Consider the following 13318-nt stretch of genomic DNA (forward strand, 5'->3'; position numbering starts at 1 on the left):
TTGGGAAGAAGCTGTGTCCTTTACTGGAGAGAGGCACAGCAATAAAGCAAACAGCAGCAATCCCTGCCAATGTGACCAGGGGCGATACACACCAGCCAGGAGCTGGAGGAGCTTCCTTCCATCACCAGAAGCATCTGCACCCTGCCCATTAGTGCATTTTCAGCTGTGGCCCGTTCCAGATGATCCAGAGGAAGAGGGAAGAACAAACAAAGCCAGAGGCCAAGTTAGGCATGAAAAAGGGAGGAAAAAACAAAACAAAACACCATCTCATGCCCGTGAGGAAGCCCTTGAGCAAAGAGAGGAGATGTGTTTCAGACTCTAAAAACAGCTTTCCACCAAAAAGAAAAAAACATCATATGAAAAACTTAGGAGAGAAAAGGTAACTCCAAACACGTAAGGAAAATGGCAGGGGGTTTGGAGCTAGATGATCTTTAAGGTCCATTTCAACCAAAGCCTATCTATGATTCTATGAAAATGGGCAAAATTCTGAGGTGTTTGAAATCAATCACAAATCCCTTAAAGTTTGTGCCAAGATTTTGAGGTGAACACATTTAAGTATATTCCTACATTTATTTCTAAATAAGAGGTCTGTAGCTCTTGAAATGTCTTAGGATGTGTTAATTTTGATAGGAAAATGAAAGGTGCTAATTTGTCCCTGTCGCCGTATAATATTAAACAGTTAAATGTGGGCTGATTTTGGAAACAGTACATGGCAGACACACTTAAAAAAATAATTCAAAAGGTACTGAAAGAATAATCGTTTCCAAATCTGTCAACAAGATTCTATCCACTGTTCCTGGCAAGCAATCTAGCTTAATTTGGTAAAACAATCACTTTTGCTCTCCCAAACATTGTTAAACAAGCAGGGTCATGGAAAGAAAAGTGGGAACATTAAAAAGACCCTTGATAAATACTCAGGACTGTGCTGCTGTTATCGTGGGGTATTTCCAAGGACCTGCACAGGTTTTAAAAGTACAAGTAAATGAGGAGGGCAGGAGGGAGCTCAGACTGCAAGGGCTGAGGCACTGCAAATTCAATTCACTGCGTGGTTTTCCTCTGAATGCTTTTCCAGCTCTCACACCATTACATAGGATGTAGCATCATAATGATGTCAACTCTTGGACCAAAGAACAAGCTGATTTAAGTTTTATGAGGGGAAGGATGAATACTTTCAAAGGAATGGTGAATCGAATAATACAGAACTGGTAAGACCACAGTTCAGGGAACTCACGGTTACGCTTTGAACTATTTTTAGCAAGGTACTGCAAGTTCAGGGATAGTTAGAGAGAAAAGGCCTGCTCAGCTCAAGTGAAGCACAGCCTCTCAAAGCATTGACAATTTGCTACCAATTTTGCAGAGAGAGAATCAAAACCTCTCTTTCGTTTTGCTGAAGGTGGCTGCTGTAGCAAAGCTGCTCTGTGTGTGCATGGGAATAAGCAGCAGAGGCTGTGCGAAGCCATCCCTCCCTGTGCCCCACCCTGGGACAAAGGACAAACACTCACCTTGCATTTAAATCAGCACACGCCCCTCTCTGCTTTCTTCACTGCTCTCTAAGGCACGGGGTAGCAGGAGAGTGCAGGAGCTGCATCCAGGCTCCCTCCACCCCTGCCTTGCCTACAGCAGGAGCAGTCCCTCCTTGTCACACTCCGTCCCTCTCCCAGGGATGCTGTGACTTTGTCCTGCGCACCCACGGAGGCACTTGATTGACACGATTTTAGCCCCAGCATTTTCAGTCTGTAGGGAGACACAACCCCCCTGAAATTCAGATACAAAAGAAAGCACAGGTAGGGAGGTTTTCAATCAAAGCTGCTGCTGTTCCTGCAGTAAGGGCAGATCAATACAGACTTTCCCCCAACTCCCTTTGGAAAGTCTCTGCAGACGACTTCTGCCAGCTCTTGCAATGTTTTCCCCTTTTTTAAGTGCATACTTGAGAATATCCAGTTATTGCAGATCACCAGGAACATACAAGGAATGGGTTGCTTTATAAGCTTCACTACAATTATGGATAATGTTGGGAATATATACTGTATATTTCCTGTATGGTGGGACTGCTACAAGCACAGAAAATCCACATTGAAGGGGATTTCTATGCAAGCTATGCAGCAGATGAAGATTGTATTGCAAGCTTGAATTACTGATTCAAGCTGCTTCTTTGCCTCTCCCCACCCACTTCTCTAATAGCTTTTAAACTTAAATAGCCATATAAGTTAAAATGTTCTTTTATAGGGTGAAATAAACAGATTTTATGGTTCAGAAACTGCAAGTTTAGAGATCAACACTTTACCACTAATTCATGCAGGTTCAAGCTAAGGAAATGGCTCATTTTCCTCTCTACAGTCTCTGAGACTTTTTTTTCCTCCAAAAAATCCAAGATGCAATTTAAATTAGACGTTATGAAAACTCTGGGTGCAGACAATGCTTTCTCTCAACAAAGTACATCTAAGGTTGCTGCATTCCAGGTCCCAGATCCCATGAAATCAGAGGAAAATCACTGCTGAAAACCTCAGATTGGCTGGAAATTGGTACAGAACTTTAGCATTTATTATACATGCTATTGGTATGGCCTTAAAGCAAACAAACAGAAAACACCCAACAAAATAATAATAATAAAAAACCCCCCACAAGAACGCTTTCATATGCCACCCTGGAACTCTAAAAATGTCTTATGAGTGCAAATGTAATTTATACTTAAACTTCTTTTTAACTCTCCAAGCACTGCAAAGAGCATTTAGCCCCAGTCCATTCAGAACAATTCTTTCTAGTGGAATAGTAGAAAATACTGGTTCCAGCTGTCCCAGGAAAGCTGAGGAGAAGCAGGACTGACAAGCCCCATACCTTCTACAACACATTTCCATTACTAGAATTATCCACTGGACTTCATGTGTAACCCTGGCATTTCAGTGAGCCAGGGGAATAACCATGACCCAGAGATGTGAATTCCAGATGCATACAGAAATAATTGGAGGTTACAAAACCCCAGGAAGATACAGCTTGGAAAGTTTGGTATGATCTGAATGCACAGAAAGTTATTTTCAAACCAAAGAAGAGCAAGAGCTGATTCTACTGAGCAGTGGGAGACTCTGCCCTAAATAGTCTAAAGAAAAATTGTGGTGCCCTGATCATTTTATCAGAAAAATTACAGTGATTATGTTTCATTTGTCCATCTATCTGTTTATTCAACCCTCATCACTATGATTTTTGAGTGTCTCGTACATCCAGTAACAGCAGGGGAGTATTTTTCTTCCCATTTACCAGCTACATTAACCAGCATTTAAGTGGTTAAAATGGAGGTTTTGTTTCCAAGCAAAGATAATCCTGTTCCTGAGGACACCAGTAATGGTGGTATATGACAACATAATCAGCAGCACAAGGATATAAACAACTCCCAATTATCCCAAACCAAAATTTTTGAACATCTTGTTACATTTTTTCCTTAGGCCTTAAAATTACTGAGTTGTTATGGTTGGATGCTTTGTGGTGAATAAATCTAGAATAATTCCCTGGAAAGAGTGAATTGCACCAAAATTCTGTTAGTGCAAAAGACCACAGTACCAAGCTTGCCCTGGCTTTCCCACCCATGGGGGAAAAAAAGAGACCATGTTCTCATCGTGTGGGGACAGGAGATAAAGGGGAGGAGCAGCGGTGATGTGATTTCTAGGAAGTGGGAAGCAGCTGCATGGAAAATAGGCGAGAGGGAGAGTGCAGTAAGAACGCCATGCAACAGTGGGATTTCTTGCACTTTCGCTCCTGTCAAAGGTCCAAATTCCCTGTGCCTCCAGGTGAGTAACAAAACAACTATTAAAAAACCCTACTGCACACAAGCACAACCTGAATGGAATTTGAGAGGATCCATCGGCGCCGTTTCCCACACGAGGTGCGCGGAGGCACCCATCGTGTCTCAGAGCTCTCACACAGATAGGAACACGAGATTCTGTGCTAGAAACAGAGATGTCACAGGACACGGCATTCAAATCTGAAGACAGATCAAAGTAACCACATTGAGAGCCAAATCCAAGCTTGGGCTTTGAATATACCTCCAAAACATGGATGTTTTTGGAGCTAGAGTTTGGGTTCTGTCATCCATCTAATCTTGAAATGGGTGGATCAAAGATGTTCAGTCTGAGGCTTAGCAAAGTGCTAACAGATACTTTTGAATAGAAATGGTTCAGTGAAATGCTCCAAGCAAGGAATAATTTTGTTGGTGGGCAAGTTGTGAAGGAGAAGTGAAACTGGCTGAGGAAATTGCTGTGTGCCTATTGACTGCTTTGGTATGTTACCTTGTGAGGCTGGATTTATGTACAACAGGAGCAAAAAAGAGGCACAAAGTGGTTGAGGAATTGGATCAGAAAGTTGGTAGCAATGCCAGAAAAGACTGGAAATTAAGAAGGATGCCCAGTGGTTTGAGTGTTGGCTTGGAAACCAGCAGCAATCATATGTTTGGTTCTCCATCCCAAATTTCCTGTATGACCTTGGCCAAGTCATCTAGTGTCTCAGCTTCCAACGACTCAAATGGAGCTCATAAACCTTTTCCAAAAAATAAAAAAAAACCAAACTGGTGGGGATGAAGGACTATCTCTCACCCATTGTAGCCTCACAGCATAGAGGTGGCTTGATAGAATCATTGAACAAAGGAGACTGGAAGGTTTCCTGAATTATTCAAAATAGAAATACAGACATAAAATTACAGAAAAGAACTGACTGCAGAACACTTCAAGCCGTAGGGACAAGCCTGGTTATAGATCTTCTGACATTTCCATGCTTTAAGGAAGCCACACTCCTGTTCAACTATAGGAAAAACACACAAAATATTGCACAACTCAGGCTGGCACTGGTGTTTGCTCTGTAGATGGCACAAATGCTAACCTTATTTTCTACAATGTTTATGCCAATGTAAAGTGGAAATAACTGTAGGAATTAATCCTGACATACATACGTGTGAGATCTGGCCTCATGAACACTATCATTTATTCCAGAGTGTGCATTTTCCTGGCCACCATTTTTCAGCCTACCTTAGTCAACTGCAATAACATTTTTGGCCAGCACAAATTTTTGACCTGATGTCTGTGTAGATCTGAAAGGAATTTCCCCTGCAACACACATGATCTTCCATTAAGCAAAGCCAGTTCCATGATTCCTGGAAGAATTAAGAGGTACAAATACCCTGGAACTCTGGATCCTTGCAGTTAATGCTGTGTTCTCCTTTTAAGGGACAAGAAGTTTATTCTTTCACACCTTGGGCCATTTAGGGACAGTCTTATCACTCTGTGAGTAAAGGTACATTCCTAAATAATTCAAAATTTCAGATGCTGTTTATTCTTCTGCTCTAAATGACCAAGTGTTATGCAAATTTTGGAGTGGAAAAATATTCACTCAGCCTTGCAAATAGAATTACACCCTAGATGGGTTGCTGTGTTCTGGAGAAAACAAAGGATAAGAGTTAACAAATCATGGAGAATTTTCTCCTACTGTTACATACATTCACTCCATCAGTAGTGACAATCAGAGAGGACCAAGAATTTCTACTATTGTGTCAGCCCAGCTTGGCCCACAGCACTTGCTGATGAAGGATTTTAATGGAACAACTCTTGGGCACCTGTATGAGCACAGGAGGAAGGAACCTCTTAAATACCTGCACAATTAGAAGTTGAATTTCTACAGAAAGCAAAGAGAATGTTTGCATTAAAAGTCAATCTTGATGAAGATATTTAGGCAATAAAAGCAATGAAAACAATCAAATCAATCAGGAAAATCAGAACAATGACAATAATCAGCAGCAGAGACTTGAAAAAATTAAAACTGAGCTTATAACAAAGTACAGATCTGAAAATAATTAGAAGCTGAAACTTTTCCTCCTCCTAATTATTCCTTCAAGCCATGATTTTCAAACTTCATTCAGCTGCTACTTAAGCCTGATAGCTCCAAAAATTCATGGCTGCCTGGTACACCTATGTTAAAACTCCCCAGAACCCTTCACAGTCCTCCACTTAGAGCATACAACTGCTCTGCTTGGAGGGAGTAAAGCTGCTGCCTTCCTACTGGAAATGTTATGGTAAATTGTGGAAAACAATTTACCTTAAACAATTTGGAAAACAATTTAGGCTTGCTCACTCATTGTTTTACACTTTTCCATCATGGAAATGCAGCCCCCATTGATATATATTTCAGAAAAAATGCTCAGGTCTAAAACTTGCCATTTCCTGCCTCCTGCAGGAAGGTCACAAACAAATATACCAAGGTCCATGCATCTATCTCATATGTGGACATCATATTTTCCTTTCCCAAGCAGTGTCCAGCTGGAAACCTCTTTAGCCACAGAGACATAAAGATGCCTCAGAGAACATTCTCAAAAATTACATGCATCTTTATGCAGAAGCAAAGCCAAAGTTAGCTGCTTCCCCCTGTAGTGTAAAAATTCCTGTACAGATTACACACCTTATTAATTCTAGACCAGTGAACTTTCCTCCTAGTTTATAACAAAGTGTTACATTATTAGTCAGGTTTCCCAGCAACTTTTGATAAAAATGGTGTTTTTATTGCTGTATAAAAAATACAAGGCGAGTTAAATGTTCAGTATTTTCTTATAAAATATTTAAGTTTATAAACTGTTGCAAACAGGCTGGTGTTTATATAATATTCACAGACATCTGTAATGCCTCTCATGAAAGCTAATGTATGAGCTCTTAGCTACTGCAAAAGGGTTTTAAAGATGCTCTGCCCATCTTAAAGTGTAATTCTACATAGTCTGAAGAGCTACTTTGATAACAGTTTGTTTTGAGCTTAATGTTTATTCCTCCCACTGCTGTCTAGGCTGAAATTTGCTTGCTTTATGAGTGAGGGCCCCAGTGCATTTAAAATTTAAATACCTGACTAGGACACACTTACTCAGCAGAAAGCACACACATGCCTAATTTCAGGTACATGCTTCCATCCTTTATGTCTCAGGACTCAAATCATACGCCCACATTATTTAACGGACAGAAAAGCTGTTGGGAATACAGGCATTTCCGAGGCAGAAGGATGTAGTTCCCAAAGGTAAGAAGCTCTAATGACTTCTTTTCCAAGTATTGCCCAAGCATTTACCACTACTAAGAAACAACTGCTCTTTCAGTTTCTGAGATGCTGTAATTCTTGTTGTTTGTTCCTGTAGATATTTTACTTTTGCTGCTAAAATGAAATAAATAATAGAGCTAGTGAGACTACAAGTACACAATGGGTCCAACATCCAACAAAACACCAAGCAGAAGTGGGATTCTTCTCCCCCTATCAATAGACTGCAAGATGTCATATTTGCACTTTGTGACATTTTGATATCAAAAAGCAGGAAGAGTCAAGAATATTTAGAATTTTGAGTCCCTTGTTTAAAACAGAGCAATGTCAGAGAGGCTGTCCTTGGATTTCTCCTTCAGCTCATTTAGAGGCAGCAGAGCTGATGCAAGAAGACTGCAAGTCTCAACCACACAACCTGATGCCAACAGCTGACCAGCACAGTCTGAAGAGAGCCATGGCATTCCCTTCAAACCTATTTCCACAACACATCAAGTGTAAACTTGGATCAAATGTGGTTCTGAATCCAAAGGCTCACAGTGAGGAGCTCAGGTTACCCTCATCTGGCTCCACTCAATGCCTTTGGAGCAGTCCTGCCCAGCAATCACTTTATGGCTTCTGCAGATGGAGCATTTGCAGCATTTCAAATTTGAAAAGGCCAAGTGGTTGGTGATCAGTACCAAACCACCAGCTCCACCGAATGACAGGTTTGCTGCTCCCTCACACAAGTTACAGACTGGAAAATAGCAATGCAAGATGCCACAGCAATGTTTAATAGCAAAGAGTAATTTCCACATCTATGTCTTTCTTCACACAGTGACATTTTATAAGTTCCAACATAGCTGATTGCCAGGTGATGGTCAGAGCTGTGATCTCACACCAGGGACAGGCACTTCTCACACATGCTTTGGGCCAGGTGAAGACCACCACATGCTGGATGGCAGCTCCAGATCTGAGGAGCAAGAACAAGCTGCAGGACTAGAGCAGATGGGCTGTAAGCAGGTACGAGAACCTGAAATGGGGATCATGAGTGCTACACTACTAGACCTCATGAAAGAAACAGCTCTGAAATTCTGTGAGATCTGTGAGTTCCAGGCTTGGGGCCTGATGGAGAAATATTGCCAGTAGCTCACTCTGTACTGGGTAAATAAGGTGCACACTGACCATCTCACCTGATTCTTTCCTCACTCTTACCCTGGCTGTGCTGGGACTTTGACCATCTATGTGTTATCACTGATTAATATGGTGGGAGTCAGTCAAGTACTACAAGAAAAATTTATCACTCACCTATCCCAGTCAAAAGACTGATTCAAGGAACACAAAGCATGTCACCAGATTATTCCTCTGGGCAGCCATGCTCATAAATAAATACAGGTTGTGAAAGTAAAGGAACAAGGGCAGCTGTAGGGTACATTGGAAGAATATCTTTCCCCTCTACAGCACACAGATGATTCCAGTCTCAGAGCTTTTTCTATTTATTTATGATGACTGATATATAGTTTGTACTTGATTTTAAGGAAAGTTACAATGAGGAGTAACTTAATGTGCTGTTTTCCAGGAAACGTGGCAGAGCTGGTGTTCATCAGTGGAGCACACATGACAGGTTGTCTGATGGGAGAGGAAAACCTGCACTCAGCACCAAGTGCATTCAGAAGACTTAAAAGAGAACCTAGATGTTCTTATATCGCACTCCGTTGCTCAAACAGTGCACAAAAGTAACTCTAGCCTGCTTTCTCTTCTTTACATCACCTTTCTTTCAAGGGTGTGAGGAAGCATTTGGCACCTTCTGCTGTCTGCATCCCATGCTTATAGATAATCTTGGATTTATTTTTTTTTTTGAAAAGGAACCTTTGTTTATTTGATTAACTCCTTGCCATCTATTTTAATTCTTCCCTCTTCTTCATGTAGTCATTTTCCACTCATCTCTCCCAGCTCCCCTGCTTACTTTGCTTAGCAATGCACTTCTTGCAAGCACATGAAAACTATTCCAATGGTACCAATCATGCACATTCTCAAAAGACAGGCTTACCCTAAAAAGCACTCAGAGTCAGAACAAGATGCAAGACAAGTGGATCCAGCAAATGAATAGGAGGCATCACAGTGAGACAATTATGATGAATATAAATAAGCTGGCGAAAAGAAATATCATTTCACTGAAACATGCAATTTTGCTGAACCCAAAACCATTCTTGGAGACAAATCTGTCTTCAGAGAGCTTTCAGGATGAGGATTTTTAAGGTTGCGTCAGCTGTGATCAAAGACAGCAACATCCCAGATATTTAGACTGAGTCTGTCCTCATCCTGCAAAGGCAAATCCTGAATGTGAGAATTGCCATTATCTGACCATCTCAGGGTGCAAAGTTCACAAGAGCCGTTTTACAGAAGGGGAATGTTTTTAAAGCCAGTTATTCCACACCCTCTCCTGCTTGTTTTTAGAAGTCACTGTGCAGCACTAGGCAGAATACCTGAGCTAATCCAGCACGGAGCAGCTCGAGTACAGAGAGCAGCACAGACACACAGCTGCCCAAAGCCATTAGGTGGAGATTCACAGCACCACATGCTGCAGTGGGGCAGCTCGCTCAGGTACCTGCATGCAGAACTGCATAGCCTACCCTGGACATCCACAGCCTCTCCTGGACATTGCACCTACCTCTCTGCTTTAGCCTGAACAGTCAAAGCTGCAACAGCACGTGGAGCACTGCACATTTCTGACATGGTGCAATAATTCAGACAAATCTGATCACCCAAACACTGCCAGTAACTCTGGTCAGCAATGATCTACAGGATGAAAAATATCCAGCAGACTACAGCAGTTTTGAGGGGTTTATTGTGGGTTATTTCTTTTCCTTTTTCCTTACTTTTTTGCCCACTAGGGAATTACTAATCGTTCCAAACTGATATTAATTGGCCCACAGCTCCACATACATTGTCAAACTGCTGGTCAGCTGGCGGGCACACCGTGCTTTCCCAGCAGATTTCTTTCACAGCTGGATTTGCCATCTGAAAGGTCCTTCCCATTTCCAGCTCTGCAATCCTTCCAGGCAGAAGGGAGAAGAGGAACAGACAGATGCCTTTCCACAGAGATGTAACAACCCTAGCAGGTTCTCAGCATGTCAATAACAATCTAATCAGGCTGCATTATACTGAGGGGAAAATGAGGTCTCTGACTTTGCCAGAACACTTCACACATCCGCTTGCTCTTACAAACACATACAACACACTCCAGTTTCCAGATGCAGATAAGGATAACCACAGCGTGGAAAACAATCCAAGAACTAGTCTAGCCAACTCCTGGCTGGACCTCAGCCTCTTTCCACCTCCTCTCCTTGCTCTGGAATAACAATCGCTGCCTGTAAATGTAATGAAATTTCACAGACAACTGCTTTGCGTTGATGTTGCAGACAGTGCCCTGCTGCTCTGAGGATACACAGGAAAGCTGAACCTCCTAGCCTCTCCCCCTGTCCTGCTGTAATCACGGGGCAACCTGCAAATCTAGCTATGCCCAGGGAGCAGGAATTTATCCTGGGAGAGTCCTGATGGCACCTTGAGAAAAACAGCTGCAAGGACCTCTCTTCCCTAGGTGGGCAACCAACTGTACAGAAATGTCCTGCAGCTCACCAAAACATAGTGCACCAGGATTTTCCTCTCAGTCCAATTCCTGCCAGAGCTCCCTCCCTGGGCAGGGCTGATTAAAGCTGACCTAACCCTGACTGTAAAACTGAGAGTGTGATCTTCAGATGGCCATAGTTAACCTGAATTAGTCACTGACTTGTGAATCAGAGAACAATGAACCACCCCAGAGCTGCACGCTAGCTGCTTCTCCAGTGTGCTCCGAGGCAAGGACTCATACCCACTAGCAATGTCTTTTTGAAAAAAAGAAAAAAAAATTATAAAACAGCAAACTAGGATTCTGAGTCCAGACTCACTGCCTGCAGGAAGGAGGAGGATTTTTTTTTTCTTTCCTGGCTGATTACCTAAAGAAAAAAAAAAGAAAAAAAAAAGTAGAAAGAAAAAAATTACTAGCTCCAGTGAATGAAAAAGAACCTTTTAGTCCAAACTCCTCAGTCAGGCCATCCAAATTCCCGGTTGCCTTGATCTCTTTTCCAGCCAATGAGCTCCTCCCAAGCTCTGACTGATGGTGTTGTATATTTAAAAATCTGTTTATTCTGACAATTTGCTTCTCTTTTATGTAAGAGGACAGGCAAGCAACTCATCCCCAAAACCTCAAGGAAAGTGCACAAGCCTTGGCTGCAAGACTATTTGGCTTCCTGAAGACTGTTGATTCTTGGACAAACTGTTATTCCATCCCTAAAAGATGTACTTACCCTGAAAAAGAAAATGCACACACAAATATACAACTGGGTATTAAGAGCTTTGGTAGATCTGTGACTCTGGCCTTGTGACTAAAGTGTCAGCTGCTTCTGCAGAAATGGACATGGTAGTGGAAAAAAAAAATCCCAAACCAAAAAACAAAGGAAGGGCGAACACTGAACTGCCCACAGCTGGACTGAGCTGAACTTCCACGGCTAAGCCACTAACACTGGGCTCTCCTTGGTGCCTCAGTGTCAGTGAGGTTATGGAAACCAGAGAGGCAAACAAATGGGAATTTCTAAACAGATCAAGGGCTAAAGGAAGGGGGGAAAAGGGTGTGGGGGAGAAAAGTCAGAGAACATCCGTTCTGTGGAGGGCTGTGTGTTTCTCAGGGTACCCAAGAGGAGGGGAGATATGCCTATACAAGAGAGGTCAGCGGGTATCAGATCACATCACCCCTTTCCTCTTTCCCTTGGCTGCCTCTTAACACTCCCTTTTGGGTACATTTCCCTTTGGTTGTGGGAAAAGCATAATCCACCAGCCCTCTTAAAAAGCATGTTGCAGTGGCACTGCCTGAAATAGAAACCAGATTTTTGCCTTTGAGACCCCTGCCTCAGCCTCTAGTGCTAAGGCCTGGCCTTAATCTGAGCAGAAAATACAGGACTGGAAAGGTGTGCACAACCCCACTGTACACTCAGAGAGCACATGAATTACTCCAAACAGAGCTGGTGGGGCTTCTTAGTCCCTTTCACTCCCTTTACTTAATGAGTTCACCCCTAGTTTTAACAGAAATGCCTGCACAGACATGGTGGAAATACATCTCCAGCTCTGCATAAGCATCTGTATTCACAGGGGCCAGCAGCCCTGAAAATGATGACCAGCCAGCCATGTGATGAATGGAGCACAGGGACTAGATTAAAAAAGACTTTGAAATCAAGTCCAATTTCAATAAATCCCCCTATTTTTGTTACCATTGGCAAGCTTAAAATACATTTAGTGTCTAGCATTTGTCTTCTTTTTGCACAACTATTTGCAGTTAGCAGAGATTGCCCTTAACAAACCCAAAAAGAAGCACATGAAATCATCATCTCCCAGGCTACACCCTCACACTCCATGGCCTCATTCCCAAGGGTTTCCCCAGCGATGGTCACTGCTGACATCCATGAGCTCCTGGGATGTCCACCTACTAGCCTGCAGTGCACATTGATACCTATCCTGCATCCTTTCACATCCACCCTCATCCCACACCCCAGCATCCTGGGATAAAGCCATGCATTGGGATCCTCTTCTCACAGCTGTGTCAGCACCCTAGCATAGCCTGACAGCCAGGTGCTGTCCTGGGCAGAGAAGGGGCTGAAGGTTTCACTGAGGGCTGGCCAGGGAGGGGACACCTCCAAGGAAGCACCAGCCAGGCTGAGGGAGCTCTGCCCAGTCCCTGCTTCCAGCTGAGCTGCTGGAGGAGCCCTTGGCCAATATTTACATCGAAGGACCCTGCCCACAGCTCATAGCCCCCACTGGTAGAACCCAAGTGCTCTTCTCCATGCCCAGTTCCAGGCTGCTAATAATAATGGAAAAGGATAAGAAATTCATGCCTGGTTATCTTCAGATGAAAATGCCTCTGGAGAGCAGCCAGACAGCCACCCTGAACCGGCTTCCTTCCCAAAAGTTTCCTGCAAAACCTCCTACCTGAGGCAGTCCTCCATTTCCCACCCACATGGTTTTTCTTGAATCTTTCCAGATGGGACATGTGGCATTTAGGGACATGGTTTAATGGTGTAATTGGCAGTGCTAGATTAACAGTTGGGCTCTATGATTTTAGAGTTCTTTTCCAATCTAACCAGCTCTGTGATTCAGACAGCGCTGGCAGGGCTCGGCAGCCTGGATTCGGGAACGTGACCTCCAGGGCACTGTGTCAGGGCTGCACAGATCCCATTGATCTCCTCCCTTTTAACTTGGCGGAAAG

The 13318-nt window shown here is 43.0% G+C and overlaps 1 long non-coding RNA gene across 2 annotated transcripts in view; it reads right to left on the reverse strand.

The window, feature by feature from the left end:
• The window catches only part of LOC146428810 (uncharacterized), a 32681-nt gene that overhangs the window by 4142 nt on the left and 15221 nt on the right, over positions 1-13318 (reverse strand). For both annotated transcript variants that reach the window (XR_014855936.1, XR_014855937.1), the window contains exon 3: positions 1503-1734. This is a non-coding gene — a long non-coding RNA (uncharacterized LOC146428810). The remainder of the gene's footprint in view (positions 1-1502; positions 1735-13318) is intronic.

Source organism: Lichenostomus cassidix, chromosome 20 (assembly GCF_008360975.1).
Source record: "Lichenostomus cassidix isolate B80296 chromosome 20, HeHo_3.0, whole genome shotgun sequence".
NCBI classification, from domain to species: Eukaryota; Metazoa; Chordata; class Aves; order Passeriformes; family Meliphagidae; genus Lichenostomus; species Lichenostomus cassidix.